General features: G+C 39.5%; 1 long non-coding RNA gene across 1 annotated transcript in view; it reads right to left on the bottom strand.

The window, feature by feature from the left end:
- LOC138378137 (uncharacterized) overlaps positions 1-24484 on the bottom strand; it is a 95974-nt gene extending 71490 nt beyond the window's left edge. Inside the window, exon 1 of the long non-coding RNA XR_011231932.1 lies at positions 24421-24484. This is a non-coding gene — a long non-coding RNA (uncharacterized lncRNA). The remainder of the gene's footprint in view (positions 1-24420) is intronic.
- Positions 24485-27110: the final 2626 nt, after the last annotated feature.

The following is a 27110-nucleotide window of genomic DNA, read 5'->3' as shown; positions in this document are numbered from 1 at the left end:
GTTTTAAAACATAGGAGTAAATATTTGATAGACTTGGAAAGCAAACAAAAATAAGCACTAGAGGTAAAGTCAAGTCACCCACAACCCCTCAGCTCAATAATTTGTATTGGGTTTCCTCTCATATTTTTTTAATTGGAATATACAAGAGTATCATGCATGTATATTTGAATTCTAAATATTTTATGACGTATTTTACATGATTAAAACTGAACATAGGCTGCAAGACTTATAGTGAAAATAGGTTTTCCTCCATATTTCTAAACTTTAATATTTCATAAGTTTACTTATTATAGAAGATGAGTATTTAGCATTCTTACATAATGCCAGTTTCCCTCCTCTCTTAGTTTCTGGTTAAACCACTATTTAATATTTACCTTACTATGATTACTATGAGTCACTGCTAAGCCAAGTAATATATATCATTCCTTATTGATACTCTTCTACCCCATTCCTAGAATTTGCATTTTCTTTTTCATCATCAGTTAAATATTTCCATAGTTTCAAAGGAAATAATTTCTGGAAATCTAGTATCTTGTAAGACATACAATTTAGTTATTAGTCATTAGTCAGGAAAACTTTTGAACTAAGACACTATTATATTGTTTCAGCCTTGTCTTGAACAGATCCCTATACATTCAATTCTTTCCAGAATTGCCAAGTCCCCAAAAGTTTTCTTTGATGTATCACACTTCAAAGTTATTTCTCTTATGTCAAATGTACAAATCTAGACATCTTCAGAAGATATTGATGGTGTGCTCATTGTCAACAAGGAGGAAGAACAGAAGGAAGGAAAGGCTTTTTTTTTTTGCTGGAGTTCATAATTTTCAATGCTTCTTTGCTATCTGAAATATTTCTTACATTCACTTTTCCATCAAGACCGATGTGGACGTTCTGAGCAATAGTCCTAAGTGCCCAAGTGAAAATGTCAGTTTCCCTGGCTCTCCAAATGTGGATGTTTGCCATAACTGCTCATTACTGAGTATTGGGTCAGTGTCACTTCCTTGAGTATACCAGTATATTCTGGGTTTTCCTTATTAACAGTCTCAGAATCCAAGTGCCAAAATACTAAGGGAATCTGAAGCCTTTTTATACATCTTTTTGTGTATATACCACAAGTGGATCTTCAGTTTTTGAACCACACTAGCAACTACTTGATCCACTCTTTGCTTTACTTCCAGCACATTTTTCCATTTGTGATCTTTCCATAACTTTTCATCTTTGCCATTTGCAAATATCTTCACAGCATCTTTATGCCAGCCTGTGGCATCAATACTGCTCCTTTTGCTTTTGAGATTTAAATTGTGTGCTTTCCTTCTCCTTCCCTTCGTTTTGCAATCTTCTAGCCTGATCTTCAAGCCAAAGCATACATATTTTTTTCCAGGTTTTTTTCCCCAACATATTACAGGGAAAAAACAAGTACTCACCATCAAATTGGTATTAACTGATCAACACTTAAGTGCACATATAGTAATAACATTCATCGGGTGTGGGGCAGGTGGGAGGGGGAGGAGGGGATGGGTATGTTCACACCTAATGGGTGCAGTGCGCACTGTCTGGGAGATGGACATGCTTCAAGCTCTGATTTGGGTAGGGCAAAGGCAATATATGCAACCTAAACATTTGTACCCCATAATATGCTGAAATAAAAAATAAAAAGTAATTTATGCATATCTTGTTAAATTTTAAAAACTAAAAATATCCTTCAATGATAAACTCAAATGACTTTTTTTTCAATTCCAGAAAGCCATTAAGTGTCTACCATGTATAAAGAATTATGGTCACAGAGCAGAGGATACAGAGATGAATAAGGCATAGTCCTGGACTACGAAGGGTCTTTCATGTCATTTTCAATAAGCAAGTGAGTAATCTATCAGACTAAAGATATATAGTAATTATAATGTTGTATTCTGGCAAATGATCACCAAAAATACTTTTCATGATTTAGAGAGGAAAAAAGTTGTTTTAAAAAAAGGAGCTGGCAGAAAATACACAATAATTTAGAAGGCTGCTATAACATAAGCATCTTCTACTTATTACAGCTCTCCATAGTGTAATAGGGTTCTAAGACAAAGGATAGGCATTTAACTCTGACAACCAATGAATTTCAGAATTAAAAGTATATTTTTAAGCAAAGGAATGCATGGATTAAAGCAATTCACTTCACACAAAAAATAGCTTGATTTAATCATTCCACAATGCATATATATCAAAACATCACATTATACCCCACATATGCAATTGTCAAATAAATTTTTAAAAAATGATCGCAAAAAAAAATTCTTGTGGTTTTCTTGAAGCCATCTCTCCTGGAGCCCTCTTTTTCTTCTATAGTTCACTGGACATTGATGTGGTAAGGTCATGCGAGCTTGTTAGAGTCCCACCAAGTGTCACCTCAATAGGTTTCTTTAGAAATTTTGTCTTCAGAGACATTGAACTGGCCCAATCTCCAGTGTGAGATAGAAAGGTAGAGAAATAAGCCCAATGGCCAGCATTATTAGGGTGAGCACGAGAAGGGATTTTGAGTCTCCTGATTCAGTTAGGATGACATTCACTTCATCATTCTTCTCAATATGGTAGTCTCCCTCAACTCCTGCTGTGTTTGATGACCTGGAATTTAGAGCTTCCCTAGTATCCTCAACAAGACTCTAGTTTCCAGTATCGATCTGGGATGATTGGCCTCCAGGATTCATAAGGGAAGGAAGGGGACTGGGGCTGAATAGTTCATTGTACAAGACTTTTTAAACAATCCCTTTATTTTCAGCACCACCACTCAGCTCATCTGAGGTGCAGTACCTTGTCCTGAGCATTTTGTCAGCAGCTCAAGTCACAATACTTTTCATGGCATCCCCCTCTGCCAGCACTTGCTATTAGAAAGAAGACAGAGGAGCTAGTAATATTTGTTTCCTAGATTCCAAAGATGTGTTGATAGTTTTCCACTGCTGTCTCATCTCCCATCTTCTTTCTCCCTGTTTCTTTAAAGAACCAAATTAAAATAAGAATTCCTTAAAAAGTATTAACCCCCAAAGACAAACATTTCCAATCCAATGTGATTAAGCATATATCTACCTTCCATGTTCTTAGGTTTTGTGAGCTTTTATTGAGTAAGATTGTTTTAATTTAGACTTGTATTTTGAAATACAAATGGTTTAACATTTTACTTCTCAAATTAGTATATTTACTGTTCTTTCCTCTTTCCTTTCCTTTCCTCCAAGAACCTGATATTTATCGATTACCTTGTTCTTAGCTTTAACAGTATAAATTAAATATAAACTATAATAACAATTAATGTGACCTCTCTGTGATAAAAGATGAGGAAGTCAGCACAGTTATAAACTCTAACAATATAGAATGATATTGCTTCCAGTATCTTTCTTTTCCTTCTATTTAGTTATAAAACAGAATGTGGATGCCCAAATGTATTGTAGTCAATCATATGTAAGGACATTTGATTTTCATGAGATTTCTTTTCTTTACCATAGCTTTTTCCCAGTAATTTTATCTGATTGAATTTAATAGTTTCTAAGGAAAGGGCTCATTCCCTGAGATCTACAATGTTCATTTAAAAATATTTATAGGTATTTCTCCAAAATTCTATTTAAAAAAGGGCACGTACTCAAGGAAATAAAGTAGAACCCAAGAATTTTATGTGCAGCAACCACTCTTTAAAAGGCGGTGAATATTGAGGAATGAAGGCAGGCTTTTTTTTTTTTTTAGTATGCAAGAGATTTACCGGGAGAAACATCTGTGAAGGATAAAGAAGGAAGCAGGAAATGGGAAGGATTCAGACGGGAATAAAAATCTGACAGCTGTGAAGGAAAGGGGGAAGCAAAGATTGGTTAAGAAGAGTCTCAGACCTCAGTGCAGTTCCAAGAAAGGCTGTCCTAGGCCAGTGGGGAGTCCTGGAGCCAGAGTTGCCAGTTGGAGGAGCCAGCAGCACCTCCCAGGAACCAGCATACATTAGAACAATGTAGTAGGGGAGCCCGAGGGCCAGCAGCTGTGCTGCTCCTCAGCTACCTAGTCTTTTTTTTGTAGAAAGCTCTTTTTTTTTTAAGACAGAGTCTCACTCTGTCACCCTGGCTATAGTGCCGTGGCATCAGCCTAGCTCACAGCAACCTCAAACTCCTGGGCTCAAGCGGTCCTTCTGCCTCAGCCTCCCGAGTAGCTGGGACTACAGACATGCGCCACCATGCCTGGCTAATTTTTTCTACATATATTTTTAGTTGGCCAGATAATTTCATTCTATTTTTAGTAGAGACGGGGTCCCGCTCTTGCTCAGGCTGGTCTTGAACTCCTGACCTCCAGCGATCCACCCGCCTCGGCCTCCCAGAGTGCTAGGATTACAGGCGTGAGCCACCGCGCCCGGCCCGGCCATGCTTTTGAATAAAGAATTTTTCTTTGGTGTGTATATTTCTTTTAAAGATCTTGAGGAAGCCAATTGTTCAGAGTTAGCTTGGGGCAGGGAATCCATGGACACCTCTCTCCATTTAACACACTTAGCCTCACTAAAAATTCTGTATATCTTTGCAACTCTGAATCATACATCTCCAACACCTGATGAGATTACATTCTTGGGAAATTTTTCCTATCCAAAGAAGGGGCGGGAAGAAGAGAGAAAGATTACTGTACTACTGACTGCCATGTCTCAGCATTCAGTGATACCGCAGGCTGTTGTGGGGGCTGTACCCTATTATAATGGAAACAGTCGGCCCCTAGAGGGATACCATGTTGGGAAGTATAAGAACCTGGGTTCCCCAGGGTTTCTGGTTTCCAAACTAAATTCAATCACCATGCAGGACCTTTACACTTTATACCATATTTGGAGAAGAAGAAAGTACCTTGTCTATCTAAGTTGTACAGGCCTGAAAAGGTCACTTTCCAAAAAATAAAAAAAGTGGTTCTAAAGAAGACTCTTCAAGGGTTTGGAGGGAATGAATAGGAAAGAAAAAGGGAAAGATGATATTCTAAGGTTTATTAGTTTTCTTTCTGGGAAACCCAAGCTAAGAGAGATCCATTTAAAAAAAAAAAAAAAAAAAAACTTAAGGCAAAGGCTTGTGCCACACTTCTAAAGAAAGTATCATACCACAGCAAGACAGGTAAGGAGGGAAAGCCAAAAGGAAGGCTTATTACTGAATTTGAGCCATCAGTTCTATGAGATTGTCCTATTTGGTATCAAGGGCAACTGTATTCTCAGAGGCTGTACAAAAAGCTGCTTCTCAGGATAGTGTGCTCATGGGGGAAAGAGGAAGAATTTGTCTACCAACTGTCTTTCATTGGTTAAGATTTTAGCCCACACTGTGTCATCTCCCCTGTATTATTCTGATTCTCCTATGCCTCAGCATCAAGAGGTATGCCCTGAAAACAAGAGATAAGAAATAATGCAAATTAAAACCACAATGAGATATCACCTTACCCAGTTAAAATGGCTTTTATTTAAAAGTCCAAAAACAATAGATGCTGGCATGGATGCAAAGAAAGGAATGCTTATGCACTGTTGGTGGGACTGCAAACTAGTACAGCCTCTATGGAAAACAGTATGGAGATTACTCAAAGAACTAAAAGTAGATCTACCATTTGATCCAGCAATCCCACTACTAGGTATTTACCCAAAGGAAAAAAAAAAGTCATTTTATCAAAAAGACACCTACACTTGAATGTTTATTGCAGCACATTTCACAATCGCAAAGATGTGGAATCAACCCACATGCCCATCAGTTCATGAGTGGATTAATAAAATGTGGTATATGTAGACCATGGAGTATTACCCAGCCATAAAAAAGATGAATTGATACCTTTTGCAACAATCTGGATAGATTGAGACCATTCTCCTAAGTACCTAAAAAATGAAAAACCAAATGCCACATGTACTCACTACGAAATTGGAACTAACTGATGAGCACACATGTGCAGAGAAGGAAATAAGATTCAGTGGAAAGCAACCAGGGGGAGTGGAGAGGAGGGAAGGGGAATAAACCAACCTAATGAGTATTATGAACACGATTTGGGTGACAGACACACCTATAGCCAGGACTCAAGCATTACAAAAATGATCCATGTAAAACAAAATATTTGTACCCCCTTAATATTTTGAAATAAAATAGTAATAATAACAAAAGTTAAAAAAGAGCTCTGTGGCTTGTGTATAGAGGTGTTATTAGGTTGCACCTACATGAAATTGGAATCCACGTAGACTTGGTGACTGTTTATTTGTTCCAGCAACATCTGCTGCTGCAAAGGCAGAATAAAAGGATCAATCCATCCAGAAGCTATAACAATCCTGTCCCAAGCAACGGAGCCTCAAAATACATAAAGCAATAACTGATAAAGTGAAAAATAGACAAACTCACAACTATAGTTGTGGACTTCAACACTCCTCTCTCAGAAACTGATAGAACTAGACAGAAATCAGCAAAGATATGGAAGAGCTGAACAGCACAGTCAACCAACAGGGTCTAATATAATGTCTAATATAAAACACACTACTCCACCACTCGGCAGTGGAATGTACTCGCCCCATCCTCAAATGCTCAAACAGTATTCACCAAAATAGACCATATGTTTGGCCATAGAACAAATTTAAAAGAATCAAAGCCATACAGAGTGTTTTTCTCCAACCATAGTGGAATAAAACTCAAAAAAAAGAAAGAAAACACAAATGTTTCTAAATATGTGAAAAATAAACATACTTCTAAATAAACCATGGGTTAAATATGAAGTTAAGGCAAATAAAATACAGAAGTTAGTGAAAAATAAAAATGTAACATGTTAAAATGCTAAGAGAAATTTATAGCACTAGATGTTTACATCAGAAATGAGAAAAGGTCTCAAAACACTAACCTAAGTTCCTACTTCGAGAAACTAGAAAAAGTAAAACCAAAGCAAGCAGAAGGAAGGAAATAATAAACCTCAGGACAGAAGTCAATGAAATTGAAAAAGTTAGAAATAGAGAAAATAGTTGATGAAACAAATCTGATTCTTTGAAAGAAATGAAAAGTGAACTTTTATCAAAACTGATAAAAATAAAGATACAAGTCACCAATATCAGAAATGAAACAAGTGATATCAATATTAATCACACAGCCACCAAAAAGATGAGGAAATATTACAAAAAACTTCTCGTTAACAAATTTGTCAACTTAAAAGAAATGGACCAATTCTTCAAAAACCAAAAACTACTAAAAGTCAAGATGGAATAGATAATGCAAATAACTCTATGATAATGAAAGAAATTAAATTCATAATTTAAAAGCTCACAAAGAAGAGATCTCCAGGACCAAATGGTTCACTAAAGAAGTCAAAAATTTAAAGAATTATCACTGATATTTCACAATCTCTTCCAGAAAAAAAATCAAAGCAGAAAGACCACTTTTTGACTCATTTTATGAAGCCAATATTATTTGATACCAAAACCAGAAAAAGGCATGTTCTGCATTAAGGTCATTATCTTTCCTACGTTAAGTGAAACCATTAGCTTCCCAGGACTGCTATAACAAATTACTACAAACTGGATGGTTTTCAATAGCAGAAATGTATTCTCTCTCAGCTCTGGAGGCCAGAAATCTGAAATAAAGGTGTCAGAAATCTGAAATAAAGGTGTCAGCAGGGCCAGGCTCTCTCTGAAGGCTCTAGTGGAGAATCTGTTCCATGCCTTTTTTTTTTTTTTTTTTTTTTTTGAGACAGAGTCTTACTCTGGTGCCCAGGCTAGAGTGCCGTAGTGTCAGCCTAGCTCACAGCAACCTCAAACTCCTGGGCTCAAGCAATCCTTCTGCCTCAGCCTGCCGAGTAGCTGGGACTACAGGCATGTGCCACCATGCCCGGCTAACTTTTCTATATATATTTTAGCTGTCCATATAATTTCTTTCTATTTTTAGTAGAGACAGGGGTCTCACTCTTGCTCAGGCTGGTCTCGAACTCCTGAGCTCAAACAATCCGCCCACCTTGGCCTCCCAGAGTGCTAGGATTACAGGCGTGAGCCACCGCGCCCGGCTGTTCCATGCCTTTTTCTTAACTTCTGGTGTTGCCTGCAATCCTTGGTATTCCTTGGTTTGCAGGTCCATCATTCCAATCTCTGTCATCACATGAGGGCTCATTTGGTAGACTAGTCCTAGGTGGTGCTCAGGTGTTCTATTTATCATAGTACAACTGTACAGCTATTTTCAAACATCGTGACTATGTTGCCACCACTCTGACACTTTGAGCCCCACACTTCAGTTTCTCCAGCTGGGTAAAAAGCCATATTTCACACTAAGGGGACGTGACAGACTTTGCCACAGACTGGATTCCAGATGGTGAGTATCTGGAAAATGAGGTCAAACAAACAGCCACAGAAGATATTTTTAAGAAGTTATTATAAATAGGAATATATTAGAGACAAAAAAAAATGTCAAACTCTGGCTTTCTGCTAATACACAGTTCCTCGTTCCACAGACTTCAAGTAGCTTTCACTTACTAGGAAGAGATGACTAAGACAGTCCCCTGCATCTTAAGAATTGTGTCTAGTAGCTAGGACACATTCTATTATATTGGATTTTAAGTGTTGGAACATCAAATATTTGCCAATACAAAACAAATGTTTGATGGTGCTGCATGAAGCAGAGGGAATTTCTTGATAGGCTGCCAGGTATTAAAGTTTCACCGGGCTACTTATACTCAAGATAGGGGCACAGGCTATCATAGGAACCAGAACTTAAGTCAGAAAAGCTAGAAATTTAAGCAGTTTCCATATTACATCTTAGGAGTGTGAAGCAGGTTTTCCCAGGCCCCCATGGACCTCTGTTTAAAGTGAAAAACTACTTAAGGAGAACACATGAAGGCCATTTGGTGAGGGTGAAGTTACTGCACAATAGATTGGGAAAGCTCAAGGCTACAGCAGGTGGACACAGTGTGGCTCTTGAAAAGTGGGGTACCTTAGTTTAACACCCCTAACTTTGGGATCCTATTCCTTCTCAGGAGATTAAGGCTTGGCCCATGATATCAAATCCCAAGTACTCCTTCATTCAGAGTGAGAAGCAACCATTGAAGTGTACTTAGGATTAACAGTGTACCTTCAACTTAAGCGATTGATTTCCTTAGATAAACGCAGCCCAATATCCCAATTTAAAAATGAAAAAAGTACCAATGCCAATTTGCTGGTTTTGACATTGTACTAGAGTTATGCAAGATGTTACCATCAGGGGAAATGAATAAAGTGTACGAGGGACACTCTGTACTATTTTTGCAATTTCCCAGGAGTCTGTAATTGCTTCAAAGTAAAACTTATGTAAGAGTATCAGAGATCTTGCCCAAAGTCATAGATCTTTTAAAAACTTGTAATTAGATCCCAGGTCTGAGAGAATAACTTGTTTATCTAGCCTTATGAAATATGCTACCACAGTAGGGATCACCCCAACCCATGAGCTACAGGCCAAAAGAACCCCTAATGTAGTATACTGCTTAAGTTGTGGGTGCCTAACATCTATGAGCTTTTGAACTTCCTTGAGAAAGCACTCATCTTTATTTTTACTGACTCTAACTTAAATTTAGTACTTCCTTCAACTAACAGTAACACATTCAAGACACAGCACCATTAGCAGAATCATCAACTTTGTCACAACAGAAGTCACCTATTTTCATTTCAAATTACCTTGTTTCATATCTCAAATTATAACGTGTTTATCACTATTTCAAGATTATAGTAGTAAGTAGACTAGCCACTAGATTTCACATGACTGTTCTTTGTGCTACAGGTATTAGCACAAGGCAGTTGCCCAACTCTGAGTCATGTGGATATTTAGCTACTAAATAATGAAGTATGAAGTTATTTCATGGGTAACAAAGACACCTCTGTACGTTGCTTTCCAGTACTCCCTGTCTAAAGTTGTTTTTCAACCCACACATCGAAGGTGGTGAGTCATTCCTGTTAAGTTTTTGCAAAACTAGCACCCTCAAATAAGAGCTCTTAACTCTCCATAAGGCAGTATGACTTTTGTAACACAACATGAACTAGAAGGGTGAACCAGGCATGTTCAGACACATCTGACAGTTGAAATAACTTTAAATGATATGTTTTAATAGTTACTACTGAAAGATTGAACAATGATGTAGGTCATGCATAGTATAAATGTGATTAGGTGTTTTTCTACTTATATTCTTTGTACCATGTTAGGAAATAAAGACATGCAAAAAGGCATATACAAGGTTATTTTATGAGGAGTATTTATGCATTCTGTGAAAACACCTTACATTTATTATTTGAAAAAAAGCCAGTCACACTTGAAAATAATTTTTCTAGGAAGGTACAGAAAGCTATAACTGCAATGCTGGAAGGAATGCTCTATCAAGATGAAGCTGTAAGTCAAAATTTTGCCCATTTCTTTGACAAAAGATAGCTATTAACACCCGAAAATAACTTAGAAGTCTTTCAAAAAGTTTTTTTTCTTTAATGGCAAAGTTCAGCCGTGGATTCATAATCTTCTGAAACGTAAAACTGTATAAAAGATCTTGGCCTCGCCAAAGATGACCTATTAGGGTTTTCTTAATGGCTTTGTGATATAATTAATACTTGAAAAGTTAACCCACTTATGATGTGCAACTCAGTTTTTTAGTATATTCACAAGGTTGAGCAATCATCACCACTATCTGATTTCCAAACATTTCATCACCCCCAAAAGAAATCCCATACCCATTAGCAGTTATTACCTTTTCCCCAGTCCCTGGAAACTGGGGAAACAAATTCATAGAAACAAAATGAGTGTTTAGGCATTTCACATGGATGGAATCATAACATGTGGCCTTTTGTAACTGGCTTCTTTCACTTAATGTTTTCAAAGTTCACCCCTTTTATAGCTGAATAATATTCCATTGTATAGGTATGTCAAATTTTGTTTATTCAGTTGATGGGCATTTGAGTAGTTTCTACTTTTTTGGCTATTAGGAATAATGCTGCTATGAACATTTACATAAAGGTTTTTATGTAGACAGGTATATACACAAGAGAATTTAAAACGTAAGAGTGGAGTTGCTGGGTTGTGTGGTAATTCCATATTTAAGATTTTAAGGAACTGCCAAATTGTTTTCTATGGCAGTGGTGCCATTTTACATTCCCGGCAACAACATGTGAAGGTCCAGTTCTCCACATCCTTGCTAACATTCATTGTCTGTATTTTAGCCATTCAAGTAGGTATGAAATGGTATCTCGTTGTGGTTTTGATTTTCATTTCTCTAATGACTAATGATAGAGTATCTTTTTATGTATTTATTAGCCATTTGTATATCTTCTTTGGAGAAGTGTCTATTCAAATCCTTCGCACATTTTTAAGTTGGGTTAATTTCTCTACTGTTGAGTTATAAAAGGGCCTATTGATCTTAGGATGGATGCTTTACAACTACTAGAATTTAACTCAAAACCTTGGTGAATTTCAAGTGTTTTTGCCTTGCAATGTGAATTAGGGAAGTTTTAATTCATTTTGAAACAATATGTTGAAATTGAGATCTTTCAACCCTTACATCCATTAAACAACAACAAAAAAAATCAGAACTTAGACATCTAATCAGGTATCCAATGATGCCTTCTCCAAAGACCACCCCCAATTTAATGTTCTGATTCAAGCTAAGTAGTCTTCACACTGATGTCTTTGAACTTTAACTTGCCTGTGCTTAAAATGTATTGTCAGGAGGGGTTTAAAGATGGCTGCCTGGCTGCAGGTGGGGCATGCCTCTTCTTCAGAGAGGAACCAAAATATCAAGAAGATATCCAGGACTTTGAGTATATCTGGGAAAGAATGCTGTAATATAACAGGCATGACAGGAAATACCGAGGGTAAAGGCAGGGGAAGCAGGGCTGCCTGCTTGGGATTGCTGGGAGCTGTGAGAAGCCCCTGGACCCAGGTAAGAGGTAAGTGAGAGACTCCCAGTGCTCCATACTCCTCACAGGGACCTTTACAATCCTAGCTACAGGAAATCTTCCTGACATCCACAGACCTCCAGAATGGCATGGGGAGCTGCCTGGAGATCATGCAAAGGCACTACTCAAACTCACATGGAGTTCCACAGGCCTTGAGCACTGGGCAACTGCAGCATGGCACCATTCTGGGAACCCAAGGCTCTGAGTCCTGCCCTGAAGCTACTGCTGCCACTGCAGACTGCCATGCCAGGAAAGGAGATGGGAACCTAGGCATTCTCATGCAACCAAAAGATAAGTCCTGCTGCTGCAGCTGCAATCTACTGCAGGACCAAAGTATGTTCTGACCACATGCCCCATGTCTGCCAGCCCACCTGGCTGCTCCCATGTACAGGGGCATGCCCTTTCCCATGGCAGGCCCACAGTGCAACTTCCCTTGACTTTCCTGAGACCAGCCCGCCTCTCCCTATCACAGCTAGTGTTTGAATTCAGGGGGCCTGAGGACAGGTCTGCTTGCCTGGTCCCATGCCCCCAGGACTTAATCATGCCATTCGGGGACATAGGGGTGAGATTTGTGATCTGATCTTGAGTGGGGAAGGAGCCCCCAGTGGTGAGAACTGAAAGGAGAATGTGGCATGAGTTCATGCTGCAGTGTGGTAGCTGGGTACCCCTTTCTCTTTGCAGGACTGGCCAGGGAAGGCTGTCTCCTGAAGGCCACATTCTCTGCCTGAGGCAGGGAGTCTTACAACCTGGAGCAGCGCTTCCTGACCTGAACATAGACTGTTTGTGACTGGCCTGTTTTGGCCTGCTGCTGGCAGCCAGATGCTGGGGGAGATCTGCCAGGTAAGTGGTGTAGGAGCTGAGTTGGCCTCACTACTGTCTGAACTGTGGATTCCAGGATGCCCCTCTCCCCTGTCCCCATGCAGACTCTTTGGTGTGGTGAAAGAGACTCTGCCCCTCCCTAGAAGCTTACTCCATCAGTTTGGCAGCTGCCCCCTCAAGCCCCATGGGGGTTAGTCCTTATGCCTGCTTTTGGGGAGCCTAGTTGCAGGCTTGCCCAACCTAGCCCTACCAGGCTTTTCCCATTCACCTTTCTTGATGGCAAAACATAAGACAGAGACCCCTGGGAGTTCCAAGGCCACACTCATTGCCTGGGATGTCCCAGTACTTCTTCTGATTAACAAAGGCCAAGCATAGATCCCACTGGTACCACTGCTGCTGCCTCTCCTAAAAGCACCACCTACTGGTTAGGAGGTCAACATGCACAGCTCATTACAACATTTGCTGACACAGTTGTACAGCGCTCAGCCAGCTCTTACCTGCAAGCACCACCTACTTGTCTGGAAGGTGAAATGCACAACCCAATACAATTCATGCTGGTAGAAGTACATGGTGCTCGGGAATGAGATAAACTTCCAGAGACCTTTAACTCCCCATCTTTGCAGGAGGCAGTAAGTCTGCTCACATACCTTGTACATTGCTACTACAACCTACAAATAACTAGCATTTGAGAAAACTACACTATGGCTATCTATAATCAAGGAATTCATACAAAGCCTTGGCCCCCTAAAAGCACCCAGAAGCAAAGCCAAAAGACCCTACACAACATACACTACAGTTACACCCTCAAGAGGGGAAAAAGTCACATCCAAACAAAAGTAAATGTAAAAATAAGTGACAGCTTCTCCAGATGAAAAGGAATTAGCATAAGAACTCCGGCAGTATGAATAAATAGTATAACAAACCAACCCCCAAGGAGCACACCAGCTCTTTAGCAATGGATTAAAATGAAAATTCCAAAATGACAGGTAAAGAATTTAAGATATGGATTGTAAGGAATGCTCCATGAGATCCAAAAGAAAGTTGAAAACACAAACTAGAAAAACAACTCAGGACATAAATGAAAAAATTCACTGAAGAGATTTAACAAAAAACCAAACAACTTATGCAAATGAAAGGCTTGTTGAAGTAATTACAAAATTCACTTGAAAGCTTACACAATAGACCAAGCAGAAGAAAATGTCAGAGCTTGAAGACAGATCTTTCAAATTATCCCAGTCAAATAAAGAAAAAACAATTTAAAAAATGAACAAAGTCTTTGAGAAATATAGGAATATGCGAAGTGTCTAAACCTATGAATGATAGGTATTCCTGAGGGAGTAAAAGAAAACATAGAAAGTATGAAAAGATTATTTGAGGAGATAATGGAGAAAAACTTCCCTGGTCTTACAAGAGATTTAGACACCTAGATACAAGAGGCTCAGTGAACACTAGGGAGATACATGGCAAGACAGACTTCACCAAGGCATATAGTCAGACTATCTAAAGTCAACATGAAGGAAAAAATTTTAAAGTAGTAAAAGAGAAAGATAGAATCACCTATAAAGGAAAGCCCATCAGACTAACAGCAGACTTCTCAGCAGAAAACTTACAAGCCAGGAGAGATTGGGGTCCTATTTTCAATATTCTCAAAGGAAAGAACTGTCAGCCACAAATTTTGTATCCTACTAAACTAAGCATAAGTGAAGGAGAAATAAAGTCTTTCCCAGATAAGCAAACGCTAAGGAAATTCATAATCACTAGATTGGCCCACAAGAAATGCTTAAGGGAATTCTAAAATATGGAAACAAGAGGTCAATACTTACTATCATTATAAAAACACATGAAACCATAAGACTCACAGGTCTTATAGAACAGTTATACAATTGAGAATACAAAGCAAACAGGTAACAATTAACATGACAGGAATAGAACCTCACATATCAATACTAACTTTGTCTCGAACTCCTGACCTTGAGCGATCCACCCCCCTCGGCCTCCCAGAGTGCTAGGATTACAGGCGTGAGCCACCGCGCCCGGCCCTAACTTTGAACATAAATGGACTAAATGCCCAACTTGAAAGATATAGATTGGTGGAATGGATGAAAGAATCCAAACATATTGGCATTGGCCCAATTATTAAGTCCAGAGAGAGGTAGAGTAAGTCCTCACTCAACGTCAAAAGGCTCGTAGAAACTGCAACTTAAAGCAAATTGATGTATAATGAAACCAATCTTACCACAAGCTAACTGATATAAACAAGAGTTCCTATGGCATATTTCTGGTCTCAGAAACAAACTAGAGACCAAAAAAACTTCTAATACTAAACACTGAAATTAAATGTGAGCTATATATACACTTAAAGATTAATAAAGACAAGTAAGAATTATTTGCCCACTGATTCTAGTTCAGGGTTGCAGGTGGTTGGAGCCTGTCCCCGCAGCTCAGGGCTCAAGGCAGGAACCAGCCCTGGACAGGACACCATCCCGTCACAGGGCACACTCACTCACACACCATGTAGATGTACCAATTTATCTAATGTGCACATCTTTGGGATGTGGGAAGAAAACAGAGTGCCTTAAGAAAACCCACAAAGACATGGGAAGAAGTGTGTAAACACAGACAGTGGCCCTGGCATTGATTTTGTTCCCCTGCAACATTATAATGAAACAACAATAAATGAAATGACGTTATTTGAGGACCTGCTGTGTGTGGGGATGGAAGAGGCAGTGACCCAACCCAATGGCACATGTCCAAGTAGCTGACCTCTGGTCATTCTCAAATAAGTAGACTTGAGAATGACTAGAGGTCAGCTACCTTCACCTCTCCATACACATTTGCCATCTACCTCCACTGAACAGGAGATGGGGCCCTGCAGCCAATTGTGTTTATACCAGCAGATACAAAGGGGGATGCCACACAGCTACACCCAAGGACCAGAAAGCTTTCGCCCCTGCTGCTAGGAGGCACCTGGCCCAGTAGTAGGCATTAAGCAGCAGGACCATACATTCTATCTCCCATCCTCATCCTCTGGTTTCATCCTTCTGAGAAGTGTGGAGGAGTAAACCTGTCTCCAAGTTGACAAGATGGTCTATTAAAGAGAATTAGCATATCTGTGGAACAAAGCCTTGGTTTAGCAGGCCAGCAGCAACTGTAAGCCACCTGTTGATGGATAGCCTCTTCTAGGGGTGGAGCAATATCTCACAAGACCACCCCTGTCAAGCTACCCAGCAATAAGCAGATTATTTTACTGAGCCTTGGCATTTGGGTTCTTCCAGCTATTAACCTCATCAGCATTACCATAAGATACTGGCACAAGTGTAGGGACACAGACCAGTGGAACACAACAGAAAATCCAAATATAAAACCATCCTTATATAGACACCTAATTTTTGACAAAGCAGGAAAGAACATACTCTGGGGACAAGAATCCCTATTCAATAAATGGTGCTGGGAGAATTGGTTAGCCACTTGTAGAAGACTGAAACAGGACCCACAGCTTTCACCTCTCACAAAAGTCAAATCACGGTGGATAACAGACTTAAACTTTAGGTGTGAAATGATTAGAATTCCAGAAGAAAATGTAGGAAAGACTCTTACAGACATTGGCCTAGGCAAAGAATTTATGAAGAAGACCCCTAAGGCAATCACAGCAACAACAAAAATAAATGAATGGGACCTGATTAAATTAAAAAGCTTCTGCACAGCCAAAGAAACAGTCACGAGAATAAACAGACCACCTACAGAATGGGAAAAAATTTTTGCATACTACACATCAGATAAAGGACTGATAACAAGAATCTATTTAGAACTCAGGAAAATCAGCAAGAAAAAAATCAAACAACCCTATCAAAAAGTGGGCAAATGACATGAATAGAAATTTCTCAACAGAAGATATAAGAATGGCTAACAAACATATGAAAAAATGCTCAACATCCCTAATCATCAGGGAAATGCAAATCAAAACCACAATGAGATATCACTTAACCCCAGTGAGAATGGCCTTTATCAAAAAAATCCCAAAACAACACATGTTGGAGTGGATGTGGAGAGACAGGAACACTCATACACTGCTGGTGGGACTGCAAACTAGTGCAACCCCTGTGGAAAGCATTATGGAGATATCTTAAACAGATTCAAGTAGACCTGCCATTTGATCCAGCAATCCCATTATTGGGCATATACCCAAAGGAAAAAAGGTCATTCTGTAACAAAGACACATGTACCCGAATGTTTATAGCAGCACAATTCACAATTGCAAAGATGTGGAAACAACCCAAATGCCCATCAATACATGATTGGATTAGTAAGCTGTGGTATATGTATACCATGGAATATTACTCAGCTATAAGGAATGATGAAGATACGACATCTCTATGGTTCTCCTGGAGAGAGTTGGAACCCATTATATTAAGTGAAGTATCCCAAGAATGGAAAAACAAGCATCACATGTACTCACCAGAAAATTGGTTTCCCTGATCATCACCTAAATACACATCTAGGAACGATACCAATCGGATATCAGACTGAGGTGGGGGGTGGAGGGTGGGGGGAGGGAATGGGTGTATGCCCACATAATGAGTGCATTGTGCACCATTTGGGGAATGGTCACGCTTGAAGGTGCTGACTCGGGAAGGGGGGGTGGGGAGGGGAGGGATATATACCTACATGATGGGTGCAACGCGCACTGTCTGGGGAACGGACACGCCTGGAGCTTTGACTTGGGGAGATAGGCGGTACATGGGCAACGTATGTAACCTCAAATTCTGTATCCCCCATAATAAGATGAAATAAAAAAAAAAAAAGAAAAAGAGAAATAAGGCAGAACAGAGATAGAAAACCAGAGGGATTGCCAGCAGTAACGTCAGCTTTTAACAGTCACAGGCATGGGGAATAAGAGTGTGTGGCCAAGGAAAGGCTGTAAGGCTGTTGCATCAAAAATTTAAAAAGGCCAGGCTGCTTTATATAAGTCCTCTATGTCAGGAACAAAGCTGTCCCTCCAAAGATTAACCCCGTTTGATTACTGAAGATCCTTATCGGGTTATAGCCAAGACTGAGCAGTTTGTTTAATTCCATTTTCCAAGAGAAAACTATGTTTAGAAGCTAGCATAAAGGTATATGAATTTCTTCCTTATTCTCAGCTGGAAGGCTGAGCCAGTTGTGTACAGGGATGAGCAACTTAAAAAACAATATCCAACAAACTCAGCTCTTTTCCCCTCAGAAATCTTACACTGGTGCTTTTTGAACAAACAATTTTTCATGAGAAACTAACCAAACCATTGGCCACACATCTTAGTTCAACAGCCTAAAACCTCCAGGGACAAAACTAAAGTCAGGTGTGTTAACCCATTACAATAAGGGCGACTGGACAACAGAGGAATTATGGAGCAACTATCACCAAAGAACAATGTAGTTATTATAGGATTTGGGGAGGGTGGAGTTTAGGTAAATGATGAGCTCAAAGCAAAGCAGTTCAGTGTTTAAAGGGGTCAACATCAGGACTAGATTGCAAAGTAGTCTCAAGCTCCTGTGTCCTTAGGGATTACAAAGCTAAGATAGATGTGGAACATTGTATAGTGAAACCCTTTTTCTGCACCTGAGTTGGAACCCCCAGGTTGCTTCTGTCGGTGACTCAGATGCTCTAGGCAACAATAAGGAATTTCATGTTACTGATCTAATTTCAAACACTTACATTTCTGATAATCTGATTTTAGAGAACAAGTTTCTCAGTAAAAAAAGTACAGTAGTTACTGAAAGAAGGTGGTGCACATGACACTTCACAGCTGCGGTAACCTGGAAAGAAATGTTCTTTCCTGATAACTTGCAGCTGGCTTATCTGTATCTGTTGTACCAACTTGATGAATGGCAAGGCAGATTTTTACCTTCTTAATGTAAGCTAATTTTTACTATATCACATCTAAGCAAGGCATTTCCACTGCCCATGATTTATCTGCCAAGTGTCTTTATAAAATGAAGTCTTTGTTCAACTCTCATTAGGTCTAAGAAGTTCTAGTAGTACTACAAGCAGGAAAAACTAAGGTCACTAGTGATTTGCAAATGAGGAAACAGGATAAAGAGCTTTCTCGAGTCCTAACCATATTATAATAGAAAGGCGAACTCATGTGAATAAAAGTTAGATTAGGGAAAAGCTATGAAGGCAACTGATTGAGCAAGAGTCTAGAAAAGGTAAGGTTAGCCAGAATAGAAAGAACTAGATTTTCTAGTTATTCTACAGTAGCAAGAACTTCCAGTAGAAACAGCTGTTATTAAGAAAAAGTTAATCCCTTGCTAACAATGAGAAAGTCTTTTGTTATTGCTTCTTACGATTTCATTAAAGAAAGCAAGCCCCATACTATGAATTTTGGCCAACTGATTTCAGGGACAAAAACAAGTTACATTTGAAAGTTACTGATATTTGAATGTGATTGAAACGTGAGGCCATTTCTACTGTCAGAGATGAGAACGCATGCAAGACTCCGCAGAACATGTAGGGCAGTACCGTTGTATCTTAGGCTGATTTTGAGTTAAGACCAAGAAATTGCTTGGCTAGGAAAAATAAAGAAGCAGTGTTGTTACCAAGCAATAGGCTTGCTACCTGACACACCCAGAAGCCAGTATGATGGCATCAGTTTTTAAAAGCTTTATTGCTAGTCAACTGGCAAGGAAATAGAAGGCAATGCTCAAATCTATCTCCCAGATCTGGAAGTGGGTCAAACTTCTACATCCTTTCTAACCAGTCCCTGGTGATACTGACGTAGCCAGTCTGCCAGGCTGGTGGTGTTAACAATTAGGAGGTTAAAACCCTTTCTATTACACATGCATGGGCAATTTTGGCTCTTCATCACCTGTAACAACTTAAGCAATGGTTAATCAGTTTTAGCTGGTCCCATGGTTAAAAGTCCCCCCTTTTCTTGTGGATTCAATTGTGAAGGAAATGGGGCAATTACTGTCCAGCTGCTTCCTGCTTTCAAGGGGAACAGGTCTGGTTTTGAAAAATGAGTTGTACTGGATCAGGGGGTATTGAAATATGAGATAACTCTGTGCCATCTGTACCTTGACCAAAAAAAAAAAAACCCAACATACATAGAACTGTAATTCCTAACTTAACCAGACCCTCAAAAATAGATCTTATTCCCAAAGGCTTAAAGATCAGGTGGCATTAATGTAGGCCTGGTCCAGTATCTTGACTAAGCTGTCTCCTTCAGTTGCCATCTGCCTCTGTCCTCCCAAGTGTGATCAGGCAGAGGCTGGTTTTTACATACAGGAGTGGCTTTATCATTCAGAGATCCAGGAGCCCTGTCTTATTTTTTCTTGAAAAGTAATTTGTGATCATTTCGCAGTTCACAAACTTATTCCTTGGTGGAGAAATCAGCTGTAGGCTTACACAGCCATCTGGTATTTGAATGACTTAGCCCTCCTACTTCTTGTTGCCCATAATAAGCTTAACCTGTGTGGGGATTATAAAGGGTGCAAGGAGCGTCTTGACTATTAACAGGTACTATCTTTACTCATGAATGGTGAACCTAGGGCTTAACTCCTTTAAATTCCACGGATGGATGAGTCACCAGGAGAACTTCATAGGGTCTATTCCATTTGGGCCATATTTGTGTAGGAAACAGATGACCAGAAGCACACTCATGTACAACAGACAAAGCCACACCCAGGGATGGCACACACCCCATAGTATCCAACTCTCCTACAACATGATCGTTTAAGAGCACAATAGTTAGTCTTAAGGGTCTCCCATATAGCATTTTACAGGGGTTTCAATTGGAGCTTGCTCCTAGGGCTCATTCTTCTTTTAAGCAGGATAACAGCCAAGACCTTGTCCCAGGTTAAGTTGGTTTCTTGATTTAATCTCCCCTGAAGTCAGCAAGCCTCTCTCCTTCCATATGGCCCCATGTGCATATACTAATACTACCATAAAAGCATACTCACAATCAGAACAATTGATTATCTGTTTTTGTTCTGAGATGTAAAGCCTGTGTGAGCACAAAAACTTCTGCCTTTTGAGCAGATATACCTGGTGGTACAGCCTCAGCTTCCAAAGTTTTCTGAAAGCTGGTGAGTTACCACTGCATATCCAGCTTTCCAGAGACCCTGATCCATGAAGCTACTCCCATCTGTAAGCATCTCTAGGTCTGGGTTTTCCAAAGGCTGATCGGTCAAGTCAGGCCTGCTAGAATAAAGTTATACAGTCTTCTGCAGTGTTTGGAAGCAGGGTGGCTGGGTTTAATGTGGATACTGCCTTTAATTTTATGTTTGAGTTGTTAAATAGAGTAGCCTCATCTCCCAGAAGCCAGTCAATATCCTTTTTATTCAAGAGGAGGCCATACACAGTGCAAGATATGCACTATGGTAGGTTGGCCCAAAGTGAATTTTTCAGCTTCTTTTGAGAGATCACAGGTTGCAACTACTGCTCAAAGACAAACTGGCCACTCTTGGGTTATAAAAAGTCTATGAGTAGTTAGAGGAGCCCCAGGTCCCATCATTCCTGATCACTATCAACAACTTGTGACATCTGGTGGGCTGATTTATGGGGCTTTCCTTCCTCCACCCATCGTGGACAGTTAAGGACACTTCCATTTCTAATGGCCCTCTTGTTTACAATACATACACTGTTGTGGCCCTAAGGATGGACAGCACTTCTGGCCAAGCAGTGGAGCCTCAGGAGGTCTTACCCATGACTGTTTTCTCCAGTAAGCACCTTAACTGGGTTTTGATTGATCACAGCTGAAAGAGGCAGTAAGTAGTGCAGCTTGTTTTGTATCACACTGCTTAGTCTCTTCCTGGACTTGGTCACAGCTACCAGATGCCCTAAAGCTAATCTTAGCCAAGACATTGACACCCCCAATCCCCTCTCCACTCTCTATAATTTTTTTTATGTTGGGAGCACTCTGATGAAAGTCACACCAACCAGTTTCATGCTTTCTGGGTATTCCAAGTCAATGTCAATATGCTATCTATAGACTTCAAAAACCCCTTCAAGAAAGACAGAAGTATTCTTCTTTGGTCCATGTTATACTTCCTGGACCTTATTCAGGTTTTGGGACCCCCTTCTGCATTCCAGTTATTAAGTATTCTTTGTAATGGTTTAACTTTGCCCAGTCTCCATGGTCATTGTGATCCTAGCCTGGCTCAGCCCTACATATGGCCTGTACCACCAGAGCTCTGATTGGATTTTTAACTTGTAATTCATGAAGCCTCTTGGCTTTTTAGTTTAATCAAGGGCAATCACAGCAACAAAAATAAATAAATGAAATAAATGGGGCTTGATTAAATTAAAAAGCTTCTGCACGTTACAATGTTATCTCTCAATTTAGAATTTGAGATTTTGATTTTGGAATGTTCGTCAGATATCAAAGGTTTAAAACACTTGCTATCACAGGTCACTGTAAAATAGTACAAATATAACCCCAAATAGTTAAACACCATTTCATATTTGGCAATGCTTCCCACATGATTTTAATATACTAAACAAGCATAATATGTCTCTTAGGCTTCCAGAGGCCCTAATATCCAAATAGTTTGAGGTCAAAAAGAGCAACTCTAATTTTCAATGAACCAACCATCCACAAATACACATTTTACAGTTTCCAGAGACATAGGCTTAAAGTTCGTTTACAAACTTATCCTGTCCACATCCACCTAATTCATTCATTTTCATGAGAGACAAATCCAGCCATCATCCCAAGCTAAATTTTCTATCAACCAATTTTATATTACTACATTCCAGGCAAGTGTCATGAAAGTAAGAATCTTAAATACATTCATATTTTGTTGATAACTCAGAAAACACAGCATTTTAAACCAACAATATTATGTTAGTCCTATTTGCCAAAAGATTACTAAATTGCATGAACTTGAAAAAACATTTGGGCTTATTTGCTTGATTTATGAATATTCATTTGTTATCTCTATTCCTTGGCTCATAGCTAAATATTGCCCAATTCCAGAGAACACAACCTAGAGGCCAAATATTGTTACACAGATCAAAGGCAAGCAGAAACCAGAATCAAACTTGAGTACCGCAGTGGTTACAGCTTTTTAATATTGCCCTTATCCTTTGGGACTCTAACCCACAATCCTGGACAGAAAGGGTAGGACTCTAACCCATAATCCTTATGATGAGATCAAAGTCAGTTTAAGGTGTAAGTACATATTAATGAGGTTACTCACCCAAGTGTCTGACACAAACAGATCCAGAAGCTGTTCCTTTTCTCAAAAGTGAGATTAGCACTGAGGAACCTGGAGCATCACAATGAAGTAGCAAGGACCTCACAGCCGAGCCTCTAGACAAACCAATCTATATGGCCACTCAGGGTCAGTGAAGAGGGACCTGTGCCCTGTCAAGGGACTACAGTACCTCGGACAGGCTTTGTCCCATCTGGGCTGCCAAAATTGTTACTGAGCAATGGACTCACTGCCAGATGCACATAGAAGCTAGTACTATGGTACCAGCTTTTGAGAAAAGAAAAAGCTTTATTTCTAGTCAACTGGTAAGGAGACCAGAGGCAACCCTCAAATCTGTCTCCCTGACCTGGGGTTGGGTCAAACTTTCTAATTACTCCCAGGTAATACCAGTGCAGCCAATCTGCCAGGCTGGTGGTGGTAACAATTAGGAGATTAAAGCTCTTTCTACGGCGCATGCCCAGGAAATCTTGACTTGGGTCACCTGTAACAACTTAAGCAATGGTTAATCAGTTTGAGCTGGTCCCATGGTTACAGTCTCATCCCAACTCAATCACCCACTAACTTTGTGTCCTTGGGAAACTACACATACAAAGCGTCAGTTATGTTAGTCATGGAGCACAGATCTCATGGAGATGCCTAAAGACAAAGTGAGAACAAAAGTGGAAATGCTTTGTGAGTTGCAGAGCACCACACAATGTAAAGTAGTAGTTCTGATGGACCAAGATTCTGGTCCATTTGAGGCAAGTTTTAATGCCAAGAAGAAAGCCAGAGAACACCAATTTCAAGATTAACCCTACTGTGACAGAGATAATCCGATGGTGGATCCCTAAGATTTCCACCTTAGCTCTCTAAGCATATAGTAGGAAATCACTTTCTGAAGTTGTTAGAGTGTTTTGTGAAAAATCCTCTTGATTAAACTCACAGCTCCAGCACTGAAATATAATTGTATTCTAAAGAGAATTGACATAGGAGGGAACCAAAAAGAGAGACAAACAAGAACGTAAAAAGTGTCTCAAATCCTTGATCTATGTTTGTCTCATACAGTGATAGTCTCTAAAAGACAAGGTACCTCAAATAAAATTTTAATGTCTGGTTTCTCTTCTGGCCCAAGGAGCTGAGTTAATTAGGCAGAGCTTTCTAGTTTAGAGCTAAATGGCAAACACCAGACTTAGACATATAAACTTAATCCCATTTAAGAATAAAATGGATTAGAGTAGGAGAAAGTCAAAAGTGCCTGTATTAAGTGTTCTCTCTGCTAAATTATTGTGCTAGTACTTGCAGTTATTTGTACAACTCCCATGCATTGACTACACTTCAAAATTTACATGTTTCATCTTGACCAAGGACAAAATAAAATCAGCCCTCTGCTCTATCCCATGGTTAACAAATCACGTCGTTACCCAGTTGTACTGCCAATTTCCAAAGACCAGGGGATGACAAGGGAAGAAAACAACAAACAGAAAAAAAAATACAGAAAAATCTATAGTTTTTAACCAAAAAACCAAAGCAATTAAGAAGTAATGAGCACGTACCTTGACAACATTCAGAAAACTTAAATGATGTTTGGCTACTTTCTTTGTATAGACTGACTTCCTGAACTGCTGGTTGAATACTGACACTTGAGATTCATTTTTGACCTTATCAAACATGTGTTCCCTTTTATCTTTTGGCTCAGAGATATTCCTATTAGGAAATCATAGCCATCAAAAGCCTAATGTGGGGAAAAAATTGATGAAATTCTAACAAAATCTGTGGCTTAATAAATAGTATTATACCAATGTTGATTTCTTAGGTTTTTTTGTTTGTTTTTAATAGACTTTATTTGACTTCTTAGTTTTGATAAATGTACCATGGTGTATAAGATGTTAACATTAGGGGTAGCCAGGTAAAGGTCATACAGGAATTCTCTGTATTATCCTTTTCTCTAATTCTTAAATTATTTCAAAATAAAAAAATTTGTTAACCAAAAATCCTACTGTATTGCCAGCATTGTGCTCCATAAGGCAATGGCTGGCCTCTGACAAGTGGATATATTCTTACTCTGTCAGCTGTACAACTTCCATAGTTAATTCAGGAATATAAGGGAGCTTGCCAGGCAGCATGCAGCAGTGACTTCTTTGATAAAGAAGAGGGATATTTCTAGAAACAGAGATCTGTCCATGATGGGAGGGAATGAGGGACTCCACAGAACTTGTCACTGCCTTCCCATCTCACCCCTTCACTGGTAGCAACTGGATTCTGGAGTCCATCTAGAAGGCCTCACAAAAAATGTGACTGTCAGGAAAACTTTCACTACTGGACAGACTGTTGGCACTTTACTCTTGCAAGTGCTGTCTTCAAGAATGCTTGTTTGCTACTCCATTGGCATGTGGGATAAATGTTGCCAGTTTAATTTGTAGGCAGGGAGTTCTCCATAGACACACATTGGCAGTCTGATTTGATGGCTGGAGTGTCTGCTTAGGCAAATCTAGTGGTGATTAGCAACATCCTTGACAACCTCATATTGAGGCACTCCTACTGAGGATTCATAATGGTAATATAACCACAGGAGCCCTGTAAAAGACCTTGCTGGGTATTTTACTCAGTGTGAGTGTTTTGTGCTAGATGACCTTTTAGCTAGTTACTTCCTTGTAGATGATAGATTATTTACCCTCTCTTTGTTGTAGGACTTCTGCCTCAAGTTTGGTATGTATTAAAGCTAACATTCTCTGTGCTTTTTCCTCAATATATTCTACAGCTTTTCTTGATGTTTCAAGGAGCTTTAAAGCCTCTAGGTTAAGCTTTATTTATTTGCAAGCTCCATTACTAAGCTGCCCAGGTGACTCAGTGAAAGCTTTACACTGAAAAAGCAAACATCTCAAACCAACTCAATCAACTGCTTTTTCTCAGTCTATCAAAAACTTTGTATCATTCTTTGTCCACTATATTTAGGTGAAAGAAAGATAATATGAATATATGTTGAATGGGGGCCAGGGGGTGGGAAACAAGCAAGTTAATGTTTTGTATCATTTGCTGTAAGATTCAAAGAGCTCTGGGACTATAATGAGGAAAGAGGCAAGCTTCCTGCCTTCATGGAGCTTACCTGCTCTTAGAGGAGAAAGATAAAAATCAATTAAACATACACATTGATGAAATAGTTATAAGTTGTCATAGATGCTATGCAGGAGACAAGTAGGGGCTGAGATAGGGAATAAAGTGGAAAGGAAGGGGAACGCTACCTTGGAATGGGTTGTCAGGGGAGGCTTCTCTGGAAAGATAACATTTGAGCTGAAACCTAAAGAAGGAAAGAATCAGCCCCACAAAGATTGGAAAGGAAGCGCCTAACAGGTAGAAGAAGCAGTTTCTATAAATCCCTGGGGTAGGGAAGCTGGGTATGTTGGAGCAAGTGAAAACTAGTGGGGCTGGAGCACACTGAGCAAGGGGAAAGTGGTCCAAGATTGGACTGGAAAGATGAGCAGGGGCCAAGTGATATAGGGCCTTGTAGGTCATGGGAAGGAAGTTGTATTTTGTCCCAGGTGTAGAGAGAAGCCATGGAAAAGCTTTAAGCCAGGGAGTTACATAACCTGTCTTAGACTTTAAGATTACTTTTGCTGCTATTTGGAATCATGCGCAAAAGCAGAGCAAGAGTAAAATAGGAAAGCCAGTTTGAAGCTGTTGCAGTGCTGCAGCATGAGGAATATACCAATGGAGAGTAGTAAAAGTGGGCAGATTCAGGATATATCTTGGAAAAAGAAAGTGCTAGACTCTCCCATGGATTAAATGTATGGGGTGAGGGAAAGGAAGGAGACTAAGATAACTACCAAATATGACTTTAATAACAGGGTCAATAGGGTTGTCATTACAAAGTTAAGTTTTTAAAAATTGGATTTTTTAACAGATTACAATCTCAATTCTTAAAAATAAAGGTTTATATTTTTGGTTTTTAGAGTTTCGTGTATTTTAGAACCCGTTACAGACTTTTTTTTCCTTGAGATACAGATGCCTAGGCCCCATCCCAGTTCTGAACCCTGTTGGGAAGACATAGGGCCCAGGCATCTGTTCTTACAACAGGGCATGCAGGGTTCTGATGTCAAGTTTGGGAACCATTTGTTTAAGGAGAAAAACATGAGATGTACAGACATAGCAATTTGTCTAAAGAATAGATAATGAATCAGATTTACCTACAAGTTCATTGAAACTACTGTTTCTGGTTAACACAAAAATAGTAGTCAAATAACAATGA

Source organism: Eulemur rufifrons, chromosome 30, assembly GCF_041146395.1.
Source record: "Eulemur rufifrons isolate Redbay chromosome 30, OSU_ERuf_1, whole genome shotgun sequence".
NCBI lineage: Eukaryota > Metazoa > Chordata > Mammalia > Primates > Lemuridae > Eulemur > Eulemur rufifrons.
This window is presented reverse-complemented; position numbering and strand designations above follow the sequence as displayed.